Source organism: Mustela nigripes, chromosome 3 (genome assembly GCF_022355385.1).
Source record: "Mustela nigripes isolate SB6536 chromosome 3, MUSNIG.SB6536, whole genome shotgun sequence".
Taxonomy (NCBI): Eukaryota; Metazoa; Chordata; class Mammalia; order Carnivora; family Mustelidae; genus Mustela; species Mustela nigripes.
Genome location: NC_081559.1, coordinates 120,992,799 through 121,003,843, shown reverse-complemented (window position 1 = coordinate 121,003,843; position 11,045 = coordinate 120,992,799).

The window sequence follows — 11,045 nt, the reverse complement described above, 5'->3', positions numbered from 1 at the left end:
ACCTGATGAGTGTTTGTGATATCCACTGGTGAAGAGAACATGAAGTGAAGCAAGTTTACTGGAGAAAATAGTGAATTACGTTTTGATATGTTGAGTTTGCATATGGAGAATATATGAAGCCTTTCAAATCAATGACATTACCTAGGAATGCAGTGTAGGATGAGAAGAAAGATTGCCTGTCATTGAATTTTGAGGAGCATCTATAGGCAAAAAAAGACTAGTTCAAGGAGGAGGCGTATACATCACAGTGAATGGCAAAAAGAGAGGAGATATTTAATTCATTCACTTATTCAACACATATTATTGGGTGTCTAATATGTGCCAGATGTAAACTTGACAGTGTATAAAAAAATAGAAAACGGTCAAATAAATGCATTTTGGACCTAGCAGTCATTGGTGACTTTCAGAAAAGAAGTTTCACTGGAGTGGTAGGAGTAGGACCCAGATGGTGGCTTGAAGATGGAATGGGAGATAAGAAAATTGGAAAATGAATGATAATAGTCTTTCAAATAATTTGATTATGATTGAAAAAGGATAGAATGGTGAATGAACTCTGGAATTGCCAGCAAAAAACTGGCAAAACTATCAAAATTAATATTTTCAGGACTCAGGAATTTAAAGAAATCTGGGGAATGCTTATCCAAGAAAAATATCGAATCTTTCTAATAACAGAGAACTTTGTGGCATTTTTCACTTACTTACACTCTGTTGCCTGCTCTGTAGTTTAGTAATAGCCTTGAAAACAAAGCCTGTATTTCTAGCACTGGAGAAAGTAGAGAGGACCTGATTCAGAAAGAATTTCAGTAATTTATTGTAGACTATTTCATGGCTCCCTGAAAAGACCTTGGTTGAAAGGCTTTTCATTTTATCCCCACACTCAGAACACTCTCAGTGCTAAAGATGCCACCACAGGATGTTCCTCAAAAATGTGTCTAAGAAAATATTTTAGTTGCTGCTGCCTGAAGTGAGAGATAGCAGGTGAGGCAAAAAACCAGACTAAGCATAAAGCTGAGGACAAAAGGATGGTGAATGAGGTTTTTAAAAGTACTTAACATTCCTGAAAATTCAGAAGGGCTTTCATATACCCAAGGACTGTGCATATGCTCAGAAAAAAAAAAAAGAACTGAAGATACTGTATGCTCTCAATTCTGGCTGAGTTTCAGGCTCTCTGGTAGGGGAAGTGAATGTTAACAGAGTTGTAAACTGTTTGATTAAGTGTTGACATCATGCCCCAATGTTCATGGAAAGTCCCTCAGGAAAGACAGAGATATTTTGGTTCCAGGAATTTAAGAAAAAATATCTCTTGTCTAATCATTATCTAACTACCACGCTGAGAAGACTTCAGTGAAACAGAGAATACAGACTTTACAACATTAGATCAGAAAATTCACTAAATAAACAAAAATATAATCACAAAAGCAGTGACAAAAACTCTGGAAAGGAATGAAAATATAACCTCCAAAGTAGTCATATTCTAATATTATAAACATTGTTTCCAAACAAAAAATCAAGACATGGAAAGAAGCAATTAATAGCCAATAAATAGTTTTTTTAAAAATAAACATATAATGTATTATTTGTTTTACACAATTCACAGCACTCACCACAGCATAAACCCTCCCCAAGTCCATCACCCAGAGGCCCTTTCCCTCCCATCCCCCTCCACTCCAGCAACCCTCTGTTTGTTTCCTGAATTAAGAGTCTCTTATGGTTTGTCTCCCTCCCCAGTCTCACCTTGTTTCATTTTTCCCCTCCCTTCCCCCCATGACCCCTGGCTGTGCCTCTCAAATTACTTATATCAGAGAGATCATGATAATTGTCTTTCTGTTTGACTTATTTTTCTTAGCTTAATACCCTCTAGTTCTATCCACATTGTTGCAAATGGCAAGATTTTGGGTTTTTGATGGCTGCATAGTATTCCTGTGTGTGTGTGTGTGTGTGTGTGTGTGTGTGTGTGTGAGAGAGAGAGAGAGAGAGAGAGAGAGAGAGATATCTTCTTTATCCATTCATCTGTTGATGGACATCTAGGTTCTATTCATAGTTTGGCTATTGTGGACATTGTTGCTATAAACATTCTGGTGCATGTGCCCCTTTGGATCACTACATTTGTATATTTAGGAAAAATACCTGGTACTGCAATTGCTGGCTTATAGGGTAGCTCTATTTTCAACTTTTTGAGGAAAGTCCTTACTGTTTTCCAGAGTGGTTGCACCAGCTTGCATTCCCACCAACAGGAGGGAGGGTTCCTCTTTCTCCACATTTTCACCAACATGTTTCCTGACTTGTTAATTTTAGCCATTCTCACTGGTGTGAGGTGGTGTCTTACTGTGGTTTTATTTGTATTTCCCTGAAGCTGAATGATGTGGAGCACTTTTTCATGTTTCTTTTGGCCATCTGGATGTCTTCTTTGCAGAAATGTCTGTTCATGTCCTCTGCCCACTTCTTGATTGGATTATTTGTTCTTTGGGTGTTGAGTTTGATAAGTTCTTTATAGATTTTGGATACTAGCCCTTTATCTGTATGTCATTTGCAAATATCTTCTCCCATTCTGTCAGTTTTCTTTTCTTTCTTTTGACAGTTTCCTTTGCTGTGCAGAAGTTTTTGATGTTGATGAGGTCCCAATAGTTCATTTTTGCCCTTGTTCCCCTTGATTTGGCAATGATTCTAGGATGAAATTGCTGCGGCTGAGGTCAAAGAGGTTGCTTTCTGTGTTCTCCTCAAAGCTTTTGTTGGATTTCTGTTGGACATTGAAGGCTTTCATCCATTTTGAGTTATTTTTGTGTGTGGTGTAAGGCAATTGGCCAGTTTCATTCTTCTGCATGTGGCTGTGCAATTTTCCCAACACATTTGTTGAAGAGACTCTTTATTTTCCCATGGGACATTTTTTCTTTCTTTGTTGAAGATTAGTTGACCATAGAGTTGAGGGTCCATTTCTGGGCTCTCTATTCTGTTCCATTGATTTATGTGTCTGTTTTTGTGCCAGTACCATACTGCCTTGATGATGACAGCTTTGTAATAGAGCTTGAAGTCTAGAATTGTGATGTTACCAACTTTGGTTTTCTTTTCAACATTCCTCTGGCTATTCAGGATCTTTTCTGGTTCCATATAAATGTTAAGATTATTTGCTCTATTTCTTTGAAAAAAGTTGATGGTATTTTGATAGAGATTGCTTTAAATGTGTATATTGTTCTAGGTAGCATAGACATTTTCACAATATTTGTTCTTCCAATCCATGAGCATGGAACTTTTTCCCATTTCTTTGTGTCTTACTCAATCTCTTTCATGAGTACTTTATAGTTTTCTGAGTACAGATTTTTTGCCTTTTTGGTAAGGTTTATTCCCAGGTATCTTATGGTTTTGGGTGCATTTTAAATGGGATTGACTCCTTAATTTCTCTTTCTTCTGTCTTGCTGTTGGTGTATAGAATTCAACTGATTTCTGTGCATTGATTTTATATCCTGACACTTCACTGAATTTCTGTATGAGTTCTAGCAGTTTTGGAGTGGAGTTTTTTGGGTTTTCCACATTAAGTTTCATATCATCTGCAGAGTAAAAGTTTGACTTCTTTGCCAATTCAGATGCCCTTTATTTCTTTTTGTTGTCTGATTGCTCAGGCTAGGACTTCTAGTACTATGTTGAATAGCAGTGGTGAAAATGGACAGTTCTGCTATGTTCCTGATCTTAGGGGAAAAGCTCTCAGTTTTTCCCCAATTGAGAATGATATTTGCTGTGGGTTTTTCATAGATGGCTTTGATGATATTGAGGTATGCACCCTCTATCCCTACATTGTAAAGAGATTTGATCAAGAAAGGATGCAATAATTTGTCAAATGATTTTTCAGCATCTATTGAGAGTATCATAGGTTCTTGTTCTTTATTTTCTTTTGTATTGCATTACATTGATTAATTTGCAGATGTTGAACCAAACTTTCAGCCCAGGAATAAATACCACTTGGTTGTGGTGAATAATCCTTTTAATGTACTGTTGGATCCTATTGTCTAGTATGATGGTGAGAATTTTTGCATCCGTGTTCATCAAGGATATTGGTCTGTAATTCTCCTTTTTGATGGGGTATTTGTCTGGTTTGGGGATCAAGGTAATGCTGGCCTCATAAATTGAATTGGAAGTTTTCCTTCCATTTCTATTTTTGGAACAGTTTCAGGAGAATAGTAGTAATTCTTTAAATGTTGGGTAGAATTCCTCTGGGAAGCCATCTGGCCCTGGGCTCTTGTTTGTTGGGATATTTTGAGGACTGCTTCAATGTCCTTACTGGTTATGGGTCTGTTCAGGTTTTCTATTTCTTCCTGGTTCAGTTTTGGTGGTTTATAAGTCCCTAGGAATGCATTCATTTCTTCCAGATTGTCAAATTTGCTTGTGTATAGTTCCTCATAATATGTTCTTATAATTGTTTGTATTTCTTTGGTGTTGGTTGTGATCTCTTCTCTTTAATTCATGATTTTACTAATTTGGGCCCTTTCTCTTTTCTTTTTGATAACTCTGGCTGGGGGGTTATCAATCTTATTAATTCTTTCAAAGAACCAGCTCCTAGTTACATTGATTTGTTCTGTTGTTTTTTTGGTCTCTATTTCATTGATTTCTGTGCTGATCTTTATTATTTCTCTTCTCCTACTGGGCTTAGGCTTTCTTTGCTGTTCTTTCTCCAGCTCCTTTAGGTGTAGGGTTAGGTTGTGTACTTGAGATCTTTCTTGTTTCTTGAGAAAGGCTTGTATTGCTATATACTTTCCTCTCAGGACTGCCTTTGCTGTGTCCCAAAGATTTTGATTTTATTTATTTATTTGACAGAGAGAGAGAGAGAGACATATCAGAAGTAGGCAGAGAGGCAGGCAGAGAGAGAGAGGGGGGGAAGCAGGCTCTCCACTGAGCAAAGAGCCTGATGCAGGGCTTAATCCCAGGACCCTGACAACATGACCTGAGCCTAAAGCAGAGGCTTTAACCCACTGAGTCACCCAGGCACCCCAGTCCCAAAGATTTTGAAGAGTTGTGTTTTCATTTTTATATGTTTCCATGAATTTTTTCAATTCTTTAATTTCCTTGTTGATCCATCCATCCATTCCTTAGTAGGATGTTCTCTAAACTCCATGTATTTGAATTCTTTCCAAACTTCTCTGGTGGTTGAGTTCTAGTTTCAAAACATTGTGATCTAAAAATATGCAGGGAATGATCCCCATTTTTGGTACTGGTTGAGACCTGATTTGTGACCCAGGATGTGATCTATTCTGGAGAATGTTTCATGTGCACTGGAGAAGAATGTGTATTCTGTTGCTTTGGGATGGAATGTTCTGAATATATCTGTGATGTCCATCTGTCCAGAGTGTCATTTAACATCTTTATTTCCTTGTTGAACTTTTGCTTAAATGATCTGTCTATTTCACTAAGGAGGGGGTGTTAAAGTCCCCTAATATTGTTGTATTATTGTATTATTTCTTTGATTTTGTTATTAATTGGTCTATATAATTGGCTGATCCCATATTAGGTGCATAGATATTTAAAATTGTTATATCTTCTTGTTGCACAGACCCTTTAAGTATGATATAATGTCTTTCTTCATCTTTTATTATAGCTTTTGGTTTTAAATTTAAATTGTCTGATATAAGCATTGCCACACAGCTTTCTTTTGATGACCATTTGCATAGTAAATTGTTTTCCATCCCCTCACTTTAAATCTGGAGCTGTCTTTGAGTCTAAAATGAGTTTCTTGCAGACAGCATATCGATGGATCTTATTTATTTATTTTTTTATCCGTTCTGATACACTGTGTCTTTTGATTCAGGCATTTGGCCCATTTACATTCAGGCTAACTATTGAAAGATATGAATTTAGTTCCATTGAATACAATGAAACTGTATTGTATAATGCTTGTAAGGTGACTGTTACTCTATATTGTCTCTGTTTATTTCTGGTCTGTTACCTTTAGGATCTGTTTAGAGGGCCCCTTTCAATATTTCCTGTAGGGCTGGTTGGGTGTTTGCAAATTCTTTTAGTTTTTGTTTGTCCTGGAAACTTTTTATCTCTCCTTCTATTTTCAATGACAGCATAGCTGGATATAGTATTATTGATGGCATTTTTTTCTTTTTTAGTGCTCTGAATATATCATGCCAGTACTTTCTGGCTTGCCAGTTCTCTGTGGATAGGTCTGCTGCCAATCTAATATTTCTACCATTGTATATTACAGATCTCTGGTCCCAGGCTGCAGGATTTTCTCTTTGTAATTAAGACTAGTAAATTTTATTATTAGATGACAGGATGTGGATCTATTCTTGTTGATTTTGAGGGGATTCTCTGTGCATCCTGGATTTTGGTGCTTGTTCTCTTCTCTATTATAATTTACTCCAATATATCTTTTCACCCTCTCTTTCTTTCTTCTTCTTCTGGGATCCCAATTATTCTAATATTATTTCATCTTATGGTGTCACTTATCTCTTGAATTCTCCCCTCATGGCTCAGTAGTTGCTTATCTTTCTTTTTCTCAGCTTCTTTATTTTCCATTATTTGGTCTTCTACATCATGAATTCTCTCTTCTGCCTCATTTATCCTAGCAGTAAGAGCCTCCATTTTTTATTGTGCCTCATTAATAGCATTTCTGATTTTAACTTGGTTAGATTTTAGTTCTTTTATTTCCCCAGAAAGGGATTCTTTAGTATCTTCTGTTTTTTTTTTTTTTTTCAAGCCCAGCTAGCATCTTTATAATCAACATTCTGAACTCTAGTTCTGACATTGTACTAATGTCTGTATTGGTTAGGTCTCTAGCCATAGGTACTGCCTCTAGTTCTTTTTTATTTTCTTTCTTTCTTTATTTTTTGAGGTGAGTTTTTCAGCCTTGTCATTTTATCCAGATAAGAATATATGAATGTGTAAACAAAATACTAAAAGGGTATCAATGAACCCAGAAAGATATACAATAACCAAACCAGAAGAGACTTGAAACTGGGGGGAGAAGAAAGAAAATAAAGACATATATGATTAGACTGGTGAATAGAACAGAGCCACACACTTGATTTTGGGTATATTTTGGTTTGTTAGAAGAAAATGGCTCCCAAAATTTTAAAGAAGGAAAAGCTTATACGTATATAGAAAAATAAGGGTAAACACAATGAAGGGATGGACTATGGCTGTAAAGATGAAAATTAAAAAAATTTAGAAAAGAAATTGATGAGAAGTTGGTTGAAAGAAGAAAAAATAAGAAGGAAAAAAAAGGAGAGAATGTGATCAGGCTGGATACTAGAACAAAGCCATATGCTAAATTTAGGGTATATTTTGATCTGTTAAGAGAAACTGTATCCCCAAATTTTAGAGAAACAAAAACTTATATGCATACAAAAAACGATGTTAAATACAATGAAGGGATAGAATATTTTGAAGATACTGTATCCTAAAATTTTAAAGAAAGAAAGCTTACATGTATACAAAAAATAAGATTAAATACAATGAAGGGATAGAAAAAGAGTATAACAATGAAAATTTAAAAAAAGTTTTAGAAAGATATTGATAAAAGAGTTAAAACATTAATATAGGAAAGGAAAAAATTTTAAAAATAGAATAAGAGAAATATAAAATTAAAAAAATTTAACTTTGAACATCTAAAGAATCATGGGGAACAAACCATGAATTCTATGTGCTGTATTTCCCTAGCTCTGGAGTTCTGCAGTTGTCATTGATTGGTAAATTTGGTCTTGGCTAGATGTTCTTGGAGATCTTTTGGAGGAAGAGCCTGTTTCAGTGATTCTCAAATGTCTTTGCCTGAGGTAGAACTGCACTGCCCTTGCCAGGGGGCAGGCTAAGTAATCTGCTTGGTTTTGCTCTCTGTAGCTTTTATTCCCTGAATACTTTTCCTAAAGTTTTGGAGGAAAAGAATGAATATGGCAGCCTCCTAGTCTCCAATCTGGAGGAGCAAAGAGCTCAGGGCCTCACCTCTCAGTGTGCCCTCAGAGAAAAGTAGTCAAGCACTCTTGTCTCCCCGGTTTCTGTGCATTCTTGAGCTCACCCAGCCTGAGCCCAAGCATTTCTATTTCTGGCACTTGGCCATGTTTAGAATTTCCAAACCCAGGAGATTTCTGCAGCATGTTTACATGCTGCTCCTCCCAGTGAAGGAAAGGGGGCTGTCTCCCCAGATCTGCCAGTTGTGGGGTCCTTGCTTCAAGAGAAGTGGTCCTACTTTGCCTCGGATCATGTTTTAAGGTAACTCCAAGTTGATAGCCCCCTCCTTGGCTCTGTCTCTGTAGCTGGCTTCCCTGCTCTGACACCTGAGAGCTCTGCCACACTCAGGCACCCATAGTTTTTCTGTGACCCCACAGGTCCTGAGACCACACTGTCCCAACAAGGGCTCCACCCTCTGCTTAGCCTCTAAGCAATGTCACTCAGTGGAGCAGACTTCTAAAAGTTCTGATTTTGTGCTCCACTTCTCTACCACTTGCCAGGAGCTGGCCCCTCCCCCCATGGTCTCTCTTCTTATATATTACTTAGATTCACTTCTCCACATATCCTACCTTTCAGAAAGTGTCACTTTTCTGTTCCTAGAATTGCTGCTATTCTTTTCTTTGATCTCCTGTTTGTAGGTGTTCAGAATGGTTTGGTAACTATCTTGTTGAATTCCTGAGACCAATAAATTCACTAGAAAATCTTGACACCAGTTTTCAACTGAGGAAGGAATCAGTGAACTTGAAGGTAGTTCAGTTGAGATTATTGAGTATAAGAAACAGAGAAAAAGAATAAAGAAAAATGAAGTCTCAGGGACCCATCGAACACCATCAAGCATAACAACTTATGCAAAATGGGAGCCCCAGAAGAGAAAAAAAAAAGAGATAAAGGAGAAAAAATTTTAAGGAAATAATTGAGAACTTCCCAAATTTGAGGAAAAACATTAATGTAAATCATCAAGAAGTATTACAAGTCCAAGTAGGATAAACTCAAAGAGATACATTCCTAGAAACACCACTATCAGTCTCAAAAGCAGTGAGAATGAACTCATTGCATTCAGGGATTCTCAACAAGATTCATAGTTAATTTATATCAGAAACCATGGAGATCAGAGATCAGTGAATTGACCTATTCAAAGAGATGAAAGGAAAAAGACTGTCAACCAAAATTCCTATATTGCTAGCCCAAGTTGTTTACTTCACAGCAGAATGGGATCCATTAGCTCCAAAACTCAGATTTTGTGCATCTAATTGTTTTAACTATAGCTCTCAACAAACAGCATATTTTTAGACATTTAAAGACTGTCTGCATTGCATCCCCACAAAGCTTTGCCCAACATCTGATAGCCATAGATAAGATAAACCTGGTAGCTCTCAAGACCTCAGAGCTACCCTCAGCTGCTGCCCTCAGAAGCTCTTGAACCCATAGACTCCCTGCCATGCTGCTGAGTGACCTCACCCGAATAATCCCTCTCTCAGATTGCACTCTACCCCAGGATTTCCCCTACCCTCCTCCGTTCTGGTCTATATCCCTCATGCTGCAGCCTCTGGAAGCTCTTATGCTGCAACACACTTCCCTTGATGCAAATTTGTTAAACGTCACCCAAATAAAACTTGTCATATGTCTCTGCTACATTGTGTTATTTTCCCTTATTATTCTGGATATCCCTTGAATTCACTATATACATCTGGTGAAACCATCCTTTGAAAATGAAAGAGTTAATATTCTTCAGATGATAATACTCCCCAAATTGACCTAAAGGTTCAATGCAATCCCTATCAAATTTTTGATTTCCCTTTTTTTCTTTCAGAAATGGAAAAACTATGCTAAAATTTATGTGAAAATTTAAGGCCCTTGAATTAAAAACATTTTCAAAAGGAGTGAATTGGAGAATTCACATTCCAGATTTCAAAACTTATTACAAAACTACAGTCATTAAGCCAGTGTGGTTAAAGACATATAGAAAAATAAGAAAAAAAATTAAGGTGTAGAAAAAGAACTATTGACCATCTATGGCCAATAGGTTTTTAACAATGATGCAAAGACATTTCAATGGGAGAAAGAAGTGTCATTTCAATAATCTCAGTCTTTTGGTATTGGTTGAGTCCTGATTTGTGACCCAGTATGTGGTCTATTCTGGAGAAGGTTCCGTGTGCACTTGAGAAGAATGAGTATTCTGTTGTTTTAGGGTGGAATGTTCTATATATATCTATGAGGTCCCAATGTGTCATTCAATGCTCTTGTTTCTCTATTGATTTTCTGCTTCGATGATCTGTCTATTTCTGAGAGAGGCGTGTTAAGATCTCCTACGATTAGTGTATTCGTATCAATATGATTCTTTATCTTGATTAACAGTTTTCTTAAGTAATTGGCTTCTCCCATATTGGAAGCATAGATATTTACAATTGTTAGATCATCTTGGTGGATAGTCCCTTTAAGGATTATGTAGTGTCCTTCTGTATCTTTGACCACAGTCTTTAGTTTAAAATCTAATTTATCTGATATGAGAATCGCTACCCCAGCCTTCTTTTGAGGCCCATTGATGTGAAAGATGCTTCTCCATCCCTTCACTTTCAGTCTGGGTGTGTCTTTAGGTTCAAAATGGGTCTCTTGTAGACAACATATGGATGGGTCCTGTCATTTTATCCAATCTGCAACCCTGTGCCGTTTTATGGGTGCATTTAGGCCATTTCACATTGAGAGTGATTATTGATAGATATGTTTTTATTGACATTGAGTTACCTTTGAAGTCTTTCTTTCTGTAGACTGTCTCTATATTTCTCTTCAAATGCTATTCTTAGGAATTTTTCTCTTTTATAGAACCCCCCCTTAATATTTCCTGCCGTGTCGGCTTGGTGGTTGCATAGTCTTTTAAGCCTTGCCGGTCTTGGAAACTCTTTATCTCTCCATCCATTTTGAATGTCAGTCTTTCTAGATAAAGTATTCTTGGCTGCATGTTCTTCTCATTTAGTGCCCAGAATATATCTTGCCAGCCTTTTCTGGCTTGCCAGGTCTCTGTGGACAGGTCTGACGTTATTCTGATGGGCTTCCCTCTGTAAGTAAGGAGCCTCTTTGCCCTGGCAGCTTTCAAGAGATTATACCTACAATTA